The following is a 10,863-nucleotide window of genomic DNA, read 5'->3' on the forward strand; positions in this document are numbered from 1 at the left end:
TCTCAGGGTCCTGTGATCAAGCCCCATGTTAAGCTCCCTGCTCAGTAGAGAGCCTGCTTCTCCTTCCCTTCTCCTTCCCCTGCCTCTTTCCTCACTTATGCTCTCTCTCTTACTCTATCTCAAATAAATAAATAGAAATCGTTTAAAAAAATAATACTATTTTTCACTTACCAAATTAGCAAAGATTAAGCTTAGTACAGGGAAGGCCAAGGAGATACAGGCACCAATATATACTAAAGATGTCTAAATTGGCAGCATCTTTTTTTTTTAAAGATTTTATTTATTTATTCATGAGAGACACAGAGAGGCAGACACAGGCAGAGGGAGAAGCAGGCTCCCTGCGGGGAGCCTGAGGTGGGACTCAATTCCAGATCCCAGGATCACGCCCTGAGCCTAAGGCAGATGCTCAACCACTGAGCCAACCAGGCGTCCCTGACAGCATCTTTTTAAAGGACTTTTACTTATCACTTTAACACATCTGATTTGTTTAAATTTTTTAAAAAGTATCTGTTATTACTCTTTATAATTTACAAAAGGATTATACAATAGGACAGCCTGGGTGGCTCAGCGGATTAGCGCCTGCCTTCAGCCCAGGGCATGATCCTGAAGACCCAGGATCGAGTTCCACGTCAGGCTCCCTGCATGGAGCCTGCTTCTCCCTCTGCCTGTTTCTGCCTCTCTCTCTCTCTCTCTCTCTCTCTCTGTCTCTCATGAATAGAGAAATAAAATCTTAAAAAAATATATTATACAATAGTCCCCCTTTGTCTGTAGTTTTGTTAGTTTGTTAGTTTTAGTTACCCACAATCAACTGCAATCCAGAAGCCAGTGGTCCTCCTGACACATCCTCAGAAGGTCAATGATAGTCTAACACTATGAATGTTAACAGTGCTTATGTCATTCACCTCACTTCCTCTCATTAAGTAGGCATTTCATCATCTGACATCATCACAAGATATAGTACAGTAGAGAGAGACCACATTCATTTAATTTCTATTTCAGTATATTATAATTATTCTATTACACTTTTAGGCATCCACTGAGGGCCTTGGAATATACCCCCATAGATAAGGGGGGGACCACTGTATTAAAAATGAAATTATAGGGGCACATGAGAGGTTCAGGCAGTTAAGCTTCTGCCTTCAGCTCAGGTCATGATCCCAGAGTCCTGGGACTGAGCCCCACGTTGGGTTCCCAGCTCCAAGGGGAGCTTCCTCTGCCTGCCACTACCCTTGCTTTTGTCCTCTCTTTCTGTCAAATAGATAAAATCTTTTTAAAAAAATAAATGAAATAAATGTAAATTAATGAATGATGATGGAATGATAGATTGAAAAATCATCATTTGAAAAACCATCATATTTGACTCAGGCAAGTATCATCAATGCATGATGCTAAAGCTAGCAGGTGAAAGTTCAAAAAGTAAGAGTATATTTACACAGTCTCAAAGTACCTCCATACAAAATACTTATTAACCATAAAAGGTAAAAAAGTAACTTAATACTGGAGAAGCCTGGCAAACATCACATTAACCAAGTGGACAAAAGCAAGGGAAGTTAACATCACACGTAATTGTATTAATGGACACAGTGAGCCTTCTGCTAAGTTGCACTAAAAATTTGGAATCACTTCTGTGGAACTATAATCTGTATCTAATATCAGAGAAAGTCAAATTGAAAGGCATTAGCTCAAAAAATAACTAGGTTTACAGGAAAGTGAGTAAACAAACTTCCCTATTCCTCCTACTAATTACAATTAAAACCCCGAAATACTATATAGAAAACAAACAAGACTGAATGGTGGAGGGGTGCCTGGGTGGCTCAGTGGTTGAGCGGCTGCCTTCAGCTCAGGTCATGATCTCGGAGGTCCTGGGATTGAGTCCTACATTGGGCTCCCCACAGGGAGCCTGCTTCTCCCTCTGCCTGCCTCTCTGTATCTCACATGAATAAATAAATAAAATCTTAAAAAAAAAAAAAAAAAAAGACTGAATGGTGGAGAGAAGAAAAACCAGCAAGGAACCTCAGGACATCAGGAATGACATGGTGGCAAGATCCCTGGGTTTTGTTTTTGTTTTGGCTCAGATACCAGGTTTGGATCTGAAGAAGTTGGTAGTGGTAGACTTGAAACCAATAGGTACAGACAAAAAAGCCCTAACAGAAGCCCACTCCTCACACCAAAGAACCAGGAATAGGGCAGCTTAGCAAGACAGAAAATTTTTACACAATACCACTTTACTCCAACCAAGTAACACAGAACAAAAAACTATGGCCCAGCTCACATCTGTGCTGGCAAAGGCTGACTGGGGAGTCTAGACTTTCACCCTTACAACTATAACAAGGTGCCCCAATACCCCTATGAGGTAGCATCAAAGAAACCCAAGTAGGGTCCCAGGACTTTCATTCTATCTAGGAGTAGCAAGGACTCCTACCCCAAGGCATAAGTGGAGACCATGAGGTGATATGGAACTCAAGCCTCCCTCCAGCCTAACAGGGAGCCCCCACATTCAGATATCAATGGAAACCAAGTGAAGAATCTGGATTTCTACCTCCACCTGATATTTTTTTTAATTGTTTTTTATTATTTATTTATGATAGGCACACAGTGAGAGAGAGAGGCAGAGACACAGGCAGAGGGAGAAGCAGGCTCCATGCACCGGGAGCCCGACGTGGGATTCGATCCCGGGTCTCCAGGATCGCGCCCTGGGCCAAAAGCAGGTGCTAAACCACTGCGCCACCCAGGGATCCCCCTCCACCTGATATTAACAAGACAGCACACACACACACACACACACACACACACACACACACACACACACTCCCCCTGCTGGAGTGATGTCCAGAGAAGGCCAACTAAAACAGGCTTAAATAAGATCCAGAATCATACTTGAAGACAGATAAAAAGTCCAGGTTTCAATGGAAAATCACCAAGAATCAAGATTTCTAACTGAATTTTAAAAAAAGACAATTAATAGAGCCAACACTAAAATGACAGGGATGATGCATTTCCTATTCAGGAAAAATAATTCAAATGATAGTGAATCTGTTTTTTAAAATTGTATTTATTTAAGTAATTTCTACACCCAATATGAGGCTTAAACTTATAACCCCAAAATCAAGAGTCACATGCTCTACTGAATGAGCCAGCCAGGTACCCCTAAATGACAGTGAATTTTTTTTAATTTTTATTTATTTATGATAGTCACACAGAGAGAGAGAGAGGCAGAGACACAGGCAGAGTGAGAAGCAGGCTCCATGCACCGGGAGCCCAACGTGGGACTCGATCCCGGGTCCCCAGGATCACGCCCTGGGCCAAAGGCAGGCGCTAAACCACTGCGCCACCCAGGGATCCCTGACAGTGAATTTCTTATCAGAAACCATGGAGGCAGGAAGAAAGTTGCACAATAATGAAAGAATTGGCAACTCAGAATCCTATACTCAGTGAAAATATCTTTCAGGGTTGAAGGGGAATTCAAGATATTGTTAGATGAAGAAAAACTAAGATGGTTTAAGGAGTTCTCTAAACAGAAAATAAATTATAAAAGAAGGAACCTTCAGACATCAGAAAAGAAAAAATAAAAATATAAGGCAGGGGTGCCTGGGTGGCTCAGAGGGTTAAACTTCTGCTTTTGGCTCATGTCATGATCCCAGAGTCCTGGTATTGAGCCCGATCTCAGGCTGTGGGGAGCCTGCTTCCTCTCCCTCTGCAGCCCCCCCCTTCCCCAGTTGTGCTCTCTCTCTCTGTCAAATAAATAAATAAAATCTTTAAAATATATATATGTAAGGCTTTCTTTCTCTTGGTTTTGTTTGACTTAGTGTTTGTGGTATGTTTGTCAGACATAATCCTCCTGATTATGTTTGACAGTTGGAGCAAAAACTATACCACTACTATGGGCTAAATGTTGGTTGTGTCCTTCCAAAATTCATATGTTGAAAGCCTAATGCACAAGGTCATGGTATTAGGAGCCGGGGCCATCGGAAGGTGATTAGGTCAGGAGGTCATAGCTCTAATAAATGGAAGTAGGGCCTTTATAAAAAAGACTCCATAGAGCTCCCTAGCCCCTTCCACCATGTGAGGACACGGTGGAAAGTCAGTAATCTGCAACTCAGAAGAGGATTTTCACCAGAACTTGACATGCTGGTACCTTGATCTTGGACTTCCAGGCTCCAGGACTATGAGAAATAAATTTCTGTTGTTTAGAAGCCACCTAGGCTATGGTAATTTGTCATAGCAGTCCAAATAGACTAAAATAATCACTGTCTGATGTTCTAAATATATGTAGAAAAAATATTTGAGACAGCAGAATGCTGGCAGTTCTATAAGTACTTTAAGGCAAGAAAGGGAAATAAAAGGCATTCCAATTGGAAAGGAAGAAATAAAAGTGTTCTATTTGCAGATGACATGATTCGCTACATAGAAAAACCAGGGAAATCTACCAAAGAAAATAAGAATCAATATGCAAGGTCAGCAAGATCTTAGGGTATAAGATAACCATATAAAAATAAACTGTATTTTTATAGACTAGCAATGAACATGTTGATACTTAGATTAAAATATAATACCATTTAGACCATTCAGAAAAAAAGAAATATTAATGTATAAATCTAGCATTGTGCCCCTATAAAGCACAAAGTTTTAATTTTGACAAAGTCCAATTCATATATATTCTTTTTTTTTTTTAAGGCTTTATTTTTTAGTAATCTCTACACCCAACATGTGGCTCAAACTCACAACTCCAAGATCAAGAGCTCCACCAACTGAGGCAGCAAGACACCCCCTCTACTTTTTTTCTTTCATGGCTTGCGCTTTTGATATGGTATCTAGGCAACCATTGCTTATCCAAGGTCACAAAGACCAGCTGAAATACAAAAGCAAATCATTATAAGAAAGATAACCTTTCAATAAATGGTGCTGGAGTAACTACACATCTATAGGCAGAAAAATGAACCTTGACCTAAGTCTCACACCATATAATAAATTAACTCAAAGTGGATTGTGGACTTAAATGTAAATTTTAAAACTACAAAACTCTCGGGAAATATAGCAGAAAATCTTTGGGATACAAGACAAGGCAAATAGTTTTTAGACTTGAAACCAAAAGCATTATCCATAAAATAAACTGCTGAATTTTACATCATCAAATGAAAAACTCTGAAAGACTTCATTAAAAGGATAAAAAAAAAAAGACGACAGACTGAACGAAAATATTTGCAAACCACATATCCATCCAAGGACAAGTCTTTAAAATACATTAACAATCCTCAAAACTCAATAGTAGCCTTTTGCCTTGTCATAGTCATGAAAACAAGATGGGCTAACAACAGTTCTATTGAAGCCACTCATGAGAATTCATGAATAGTTCTTACTCTTGCCATCTTTGCTCAAATCTGCACAATCTGGTCTGGAAATAAGGACTCAATTAAGTGACACCAGTGTTTGCATCAGTGTGCAAAGGGATAGGCTGCAGCAAGTTGGACTAAGTGATATTCCATGAATGGCTCATCCAAGACATCTAGTGACAAAACAAACAAACAATGCCAGCTCTTGGTACTTTAAGTAAGAGAGAGAACAACAGAACAACAAATTTAACAGTAAATAGGAAACTCTAAATAGCAAACAACCAAAAGCAAAGAATTCATAGACAAAAGACATGAGACATTTCAACAAGGAAGAAATACAGATGGCAAAGAAACACATGGAAAAATGTTCAACATCGTTAGCCATCAGGGAAATGCAAAATAAAATCATGATGACCACCTCACTCCATTCACACTGCTAAAATAAAAAATACACACAATACTAAGTGTTACTGAAGATTTGGAGAGACTGGATTGCTCATACAATGCTGCTGGGAATGCAAAATGGTATATTTGGAAAACTGACAGTTTCTTTAAAAACTAAACATGTAATTATCATACAATCCAACAGTTGCACTCCTGGGTATTTCTCCCAAAGAAACAGAGAATTAGGATCACAGAAAACCCTGTATACAAGTGTTTATAGTAGCTTTATGCATAACAATAAAAAATTGGTAACAACCTAGATGTCTTTCAACAGATCCATATCATGAAATACTACTCAGCAAGAAGGAAAAATTGCTGCATGCAACAACCTAGATGAATCTCTAGAGAACCATGCTGAGTGAAGAAAGCCAATCCAAAAGGTTATATATTGGTATCCCTGGGTGGCTCAGCGGTTTAGGGCCTGCCTTTGGCCCAGGATCGAGTCCCGCATCGGGCTCCTGGCATGGAGCCTGCTTCTCCCTCTGCCTGTGTCTCTGCCTCTCCCTCTCTCTCACTCTGTGTGTCTCTCATGAATAAATAAATAAATAAAATCTTAAAAACAAAACAAAAACAAAAGGTTACATACTGTATGGTTCTATAACTTTCTTGAGACAACAAAATTATCCAAATGGAGAACAGAGTACTGCTTTCTAGGACTAAGGAGGAGGTAGGGGTTGGAGGCGAATGAAAGTGGCTATAAAAGGGCCACATGAAGAACCCTTCTGGTGATGGAAATGTTCTGTATCTTGACTATATCATTGTTAATACCGTGGTTTCAATATTATCCCACAGTTTTGCAAGATGTTACCAAATAGGCAAACTGGGTAAAGGGTACGTGAGCTCTCTCTATAACATTGCTTACAACTGCATGCAACTCTATAATTATCTCACATTAAAAACTTAGTTAAGGGCAGCCCAGGTGGCTCAGCGGTTTAGTGCAGACTTCAGCCCAGGGCCTAATCCTGGAGACCCGGGATCGAGTACCACGGGCTCCCTGCATAGAGCCTGCTTCTCCCTCTGCCTGTGTCTCTGCTGCATTCTCTCTCTCTCATTAATAAATAAATAAAATCTTTAAAACAATAAAAACTTAGTTAAAAAGTAACTTGCTTAGGGGTGCCTGCCTGCCTCAGTCAATAGAGTATGTGACTCTTGATCTTGGGGTTGTGAGTTCAAGCCCCATGTAGGGCATAGAGCCAACTTAAAAAATTAAAAAAATAACTTACCTATATTCTTAAAAAAAAAGTTGATGTCATGAAATAGGTGCACCTGGGTGGCTCAGTCAGTTAAGTGTCTGCCTTTAGCTCAGGTCATGTTCCTGGGGTCCCGGGATCAATCTCTCTACTCAGCAGGGAGTCTGCTTCTCCCTCTCCCTCTGTACCCCCCACCCCAGCCCGTGTTCTTTCTCTCTCAAATAAATAAATAAAATCTTTTTTTTAAGTCAATGTCATGAAATATAAAGAAAGATTCAGGAACTGATCCAGAATAAAGAAGTCTAACGAGACATGACAACTCATAATCTTGGATTTTCTTGTGCTATCAAGGATATTATTGAGACAGTTGGCAAGATTTAAACAAAGCCTATAGATTACAAAATCATATTGCATCCCTCTCATCCCCTGATTTTGTTAAATGTCCACATTTAACAAAATGTGTTTGTTTTAGGTAATATACACTGAAGTATTAGGGAGGAAAGCGGCATCATGTATGCAATTTAACATAATCCAGAAAAAAAGTTCAGAGGGCCAAAGAGATAAAGCAAGTATAGGTAAATGTTAACAATTGGAGAAGGTACATGAAGGATATCTGGGAGTTCTTTGTGCTATTCTCGTAAATTTTCTGTAATCTGAAATTATGTCAAAATAAAAAAACATTCAAGTCAAAAAACATAAACAAACAGTGGTATAATCATACAATGAAAAACTGTTCTTCAGCAAAAAATGAACAAACTACATGGAGTCTCAAAAACATTACACTGAATAAAAGAAGCCTTAAAAAAAAAAAAAAAAAAAAAAAAAGAAGCCTTACTCAAGGCTGCAACCCTGGAAGGAAACTGGAGAATGTATTCTTACTCAAAAGAGTACATGTTATTACAAATGGTCAACACATGCGATTGATCAATCACTAAACTATACCCCTGAAACTAATAATAATAATAATAATAATAATAATAATAATAAAAGAGTACATGTTGTACAGTATGTTTATATGAAGTTCTAGGATAGGCAAAGTTAATCTATGATGGAAAAATCAGAACAGATGTTGCCTTTAGCGGGTATGGCAATGTTTCTGAGAATGGGCATGAGAGAACCTTCTAGAATGCTCAAGATCTTCTGATTCTTCATAGAGGTCTGGGGTTACATAGTTATGTACATTTGTCATAACTCATCAAATGGTACATTTATAATTGTACCTTTCGTGGTATGTAAATTTTATCTAAAAAAATAACCAGGGGATCCCCGGGTGGCGCAGCGGTTTAGCGCCTGCCTTTGGCCCAGGGAGCGGTCCTGGAGCCTCGGGATCGAATCCCACGTCGGGCTCCCGGTGCATGGAGCCTGCTTCTCCCTCTGCCTGTGTCTCTGCCTCTCTCTCTTTCTCTCTGTGCGACTATCGTAAAAAACAAAACAAAAAAAAAAACAGGGGATCCCTGGGTGGCGCAGCGGTTTGGCGCCTGCCTTTGGCCCAGGGTGCGATCATGGAGTCCTCGGATCGAGTCCCGCGTCGGGCTCCAGGCATGGAGCCTGCTTCTCCCTCTCCTCTACCTGTGTCTCTGCCTCTCTCTCTCTGTGTCTATCATAAATAAAAAATAAATTAATTAATTAAAAAATTCATGCTCTTTAAAAATAAATAAATAAATAAATAAAATAACCAAATACTGACTACTACTTAATATTATGTATGCTCAAATGTCTGGGCAAAGTGTTCTGTTATCTCTAACTTACTCTGAAAAGTATCAAACAATGAGATGTCAATTGTAGAGTCTAGGTAACAGATGTAGTATTCACTGTAAAATAGTTTGTGTCTATGTTTGACATTTTTATAATAAGATACCAAGGAAAAAGTCGCTGGAATCAAATGGCATACATTCCAGATCTCTAAAAAGTCTAGGATTCAATTGCATACAAAATAGTGAAAAAATTTAACTTTGTCACTGTGCCAAGATTTTGATGAATTGCTACACAATTCCTAATCCTGAGAAGGGCTCCAGAAGTGACCTTGTTAACTCTGACCAGTAGGTATCATTTTCCCTACTTAGCACAAGCTCTTTACAAATTCTCACTCCTCCATGAAACTTTTTCTGATTCCTCCTTCTCTCCTGTTAACTCTAGTCAAATTGGATCAAATCACATTCTTATGAACTGCTCCCTGCTTATTCCAGCCCCTGCCCCAGACATTTGTAGGCACTGAGAGCTTGCTACCTGCAGATTCTATCCATCAGCCACAAACTAAAGATGACCTCACCTGGCACAATTCCTGTTCCTTTTCCTCTACTGAGGATATAGTCTGCTGCCCTTGGCCTGGTGGGGAGAGCATTGGACGTCTGCAAGAACAGTGAATGGAGTCTTCCTGTTTACCCCTCCAATGTGCATGATCAGTCTAGACAAAAACCTCCGGCCTCAGTCCTTGATTCACACTCTAGTTTCTTTCCAGGGTTGCATCCTGCTCCTAAAGCCTGTTTTTCAGTCAACGTTCTGACCCCTTGCAAAGTTTCTTTTTTTTTTTTAAACATTTTTTTTTTAATTTATTTATGATAGTCATACAGAGAGAGAGAGAGGCAGAGACACAACAGGCAGAGGGAGAAGCAGGCTCCATGCACCGGGAGCCCGACGTGGGATTCGATCCCGGGTCTCCAGGATCGCGCCCCGGGCCAAAGGCAGGCGCCAAACCGCTGCGCCACCCAGGGATCCCCCTTGCAAAGTTTCTAACCATCCTATTATGCAGCATTACTTACTCTGACTCATGTGATTCTTTCTCTTCTACTTGTTGGCCAGTATGTGCTAATGAGGAATCCTGTCACCATGTCCTGAACCCCTTACTTTGGGATCTTCAGATTCTGACCCCAAAATAATTTTATTTGGACTGAATGAAATAGAATAGGCGAATCCCCCACTTCATCCTGGCCTCCCCTATTCTAAGGTCCTTACTAGAAGGTCCCAACATGTGAACCTGAGAGCCATGTCATTACAATTATTTCCACACATCTTATTTTTCCAATTGTAAGAGCCTTAAACATGGAGGTGGGGGCTGGCTAGCTCAGTTGAAAGACCATGTGACTCAGGGTTGTGAGCTGGAGCCCCAGGATGAGTGTAGAAATTACTTTAAAAAAATTAAAAAACATAAAATCTATGTCTAATTTATCTTCCTACTTCTCCCTGCAATACTTAGTACATTGTTTGCATAAAGTAAATAAATAATAGACTGGTTGAAAATATAATAGATGAGAGGGTTCCATGACTATTTTCATAAATTGTTAAGGGAAAAAATCCATTTTTTTGCCAGTCACACTGGAAAAGTTGGTATGTCCAAATATACTCTGTGCTTGCTGGACTTGCACCTGCTTTTTAACTACATATATTCTCAGAATTCACCCTAAACTTATAGAAGAACCTGTCTCTGAGCACAGAGCCCTAAGTCTGTTTGTTGTAGAGGGTGGAAGCTTCACACATAGCCAGTCTGATGGAGCAAATTTTTACAGGGAACTCACTTTAGGGTACCACTTGGGGAACCTTTCAAGGGCAGATCCCTTGAGCTCAGCTCCAGAAACTGATTCAGAAGGGCTTGAGAGGAGCCCCAGAATCTGCATTATATATCAGCACACAGTGGTTGTGATGTTGACAACCCTGAGTCAGACTTCGAAAAACACTGACTTGAGAAATAATCTTTGACTAGTAGAAATTCCTGTCATTCCCTCCTGACTGGTATCATCACAGACACAGCAATAGATAAATCATGTTACATACCAAAAATGAAAATTAATGAGAAATAGCCATATACAACATACAACAACAAAATAATATTGCATAAAAAGAGGCCAACACAAAAGAATGCATATTTTATTTATGTACATAAAGTTCAAAACCAGACAAAGCTA

The sequence above is a fragment of the Canis lupus genome, chromosome 30 (genome assembly GCF_011100685.1).
Source record: "Canis lupus familiaris isolate Mischka breed German Shepherd chromosome 30, alternate assembly UU_Cfam_GSD_1.0, whole genome shotgun sequence".
Classification (NCBI taxonomy): domain Eukaryota; kingdom Metazoa; phylum Chordata; class Mammalia; order Carnivora; family Canidae; genus Canis; species Canis lupus.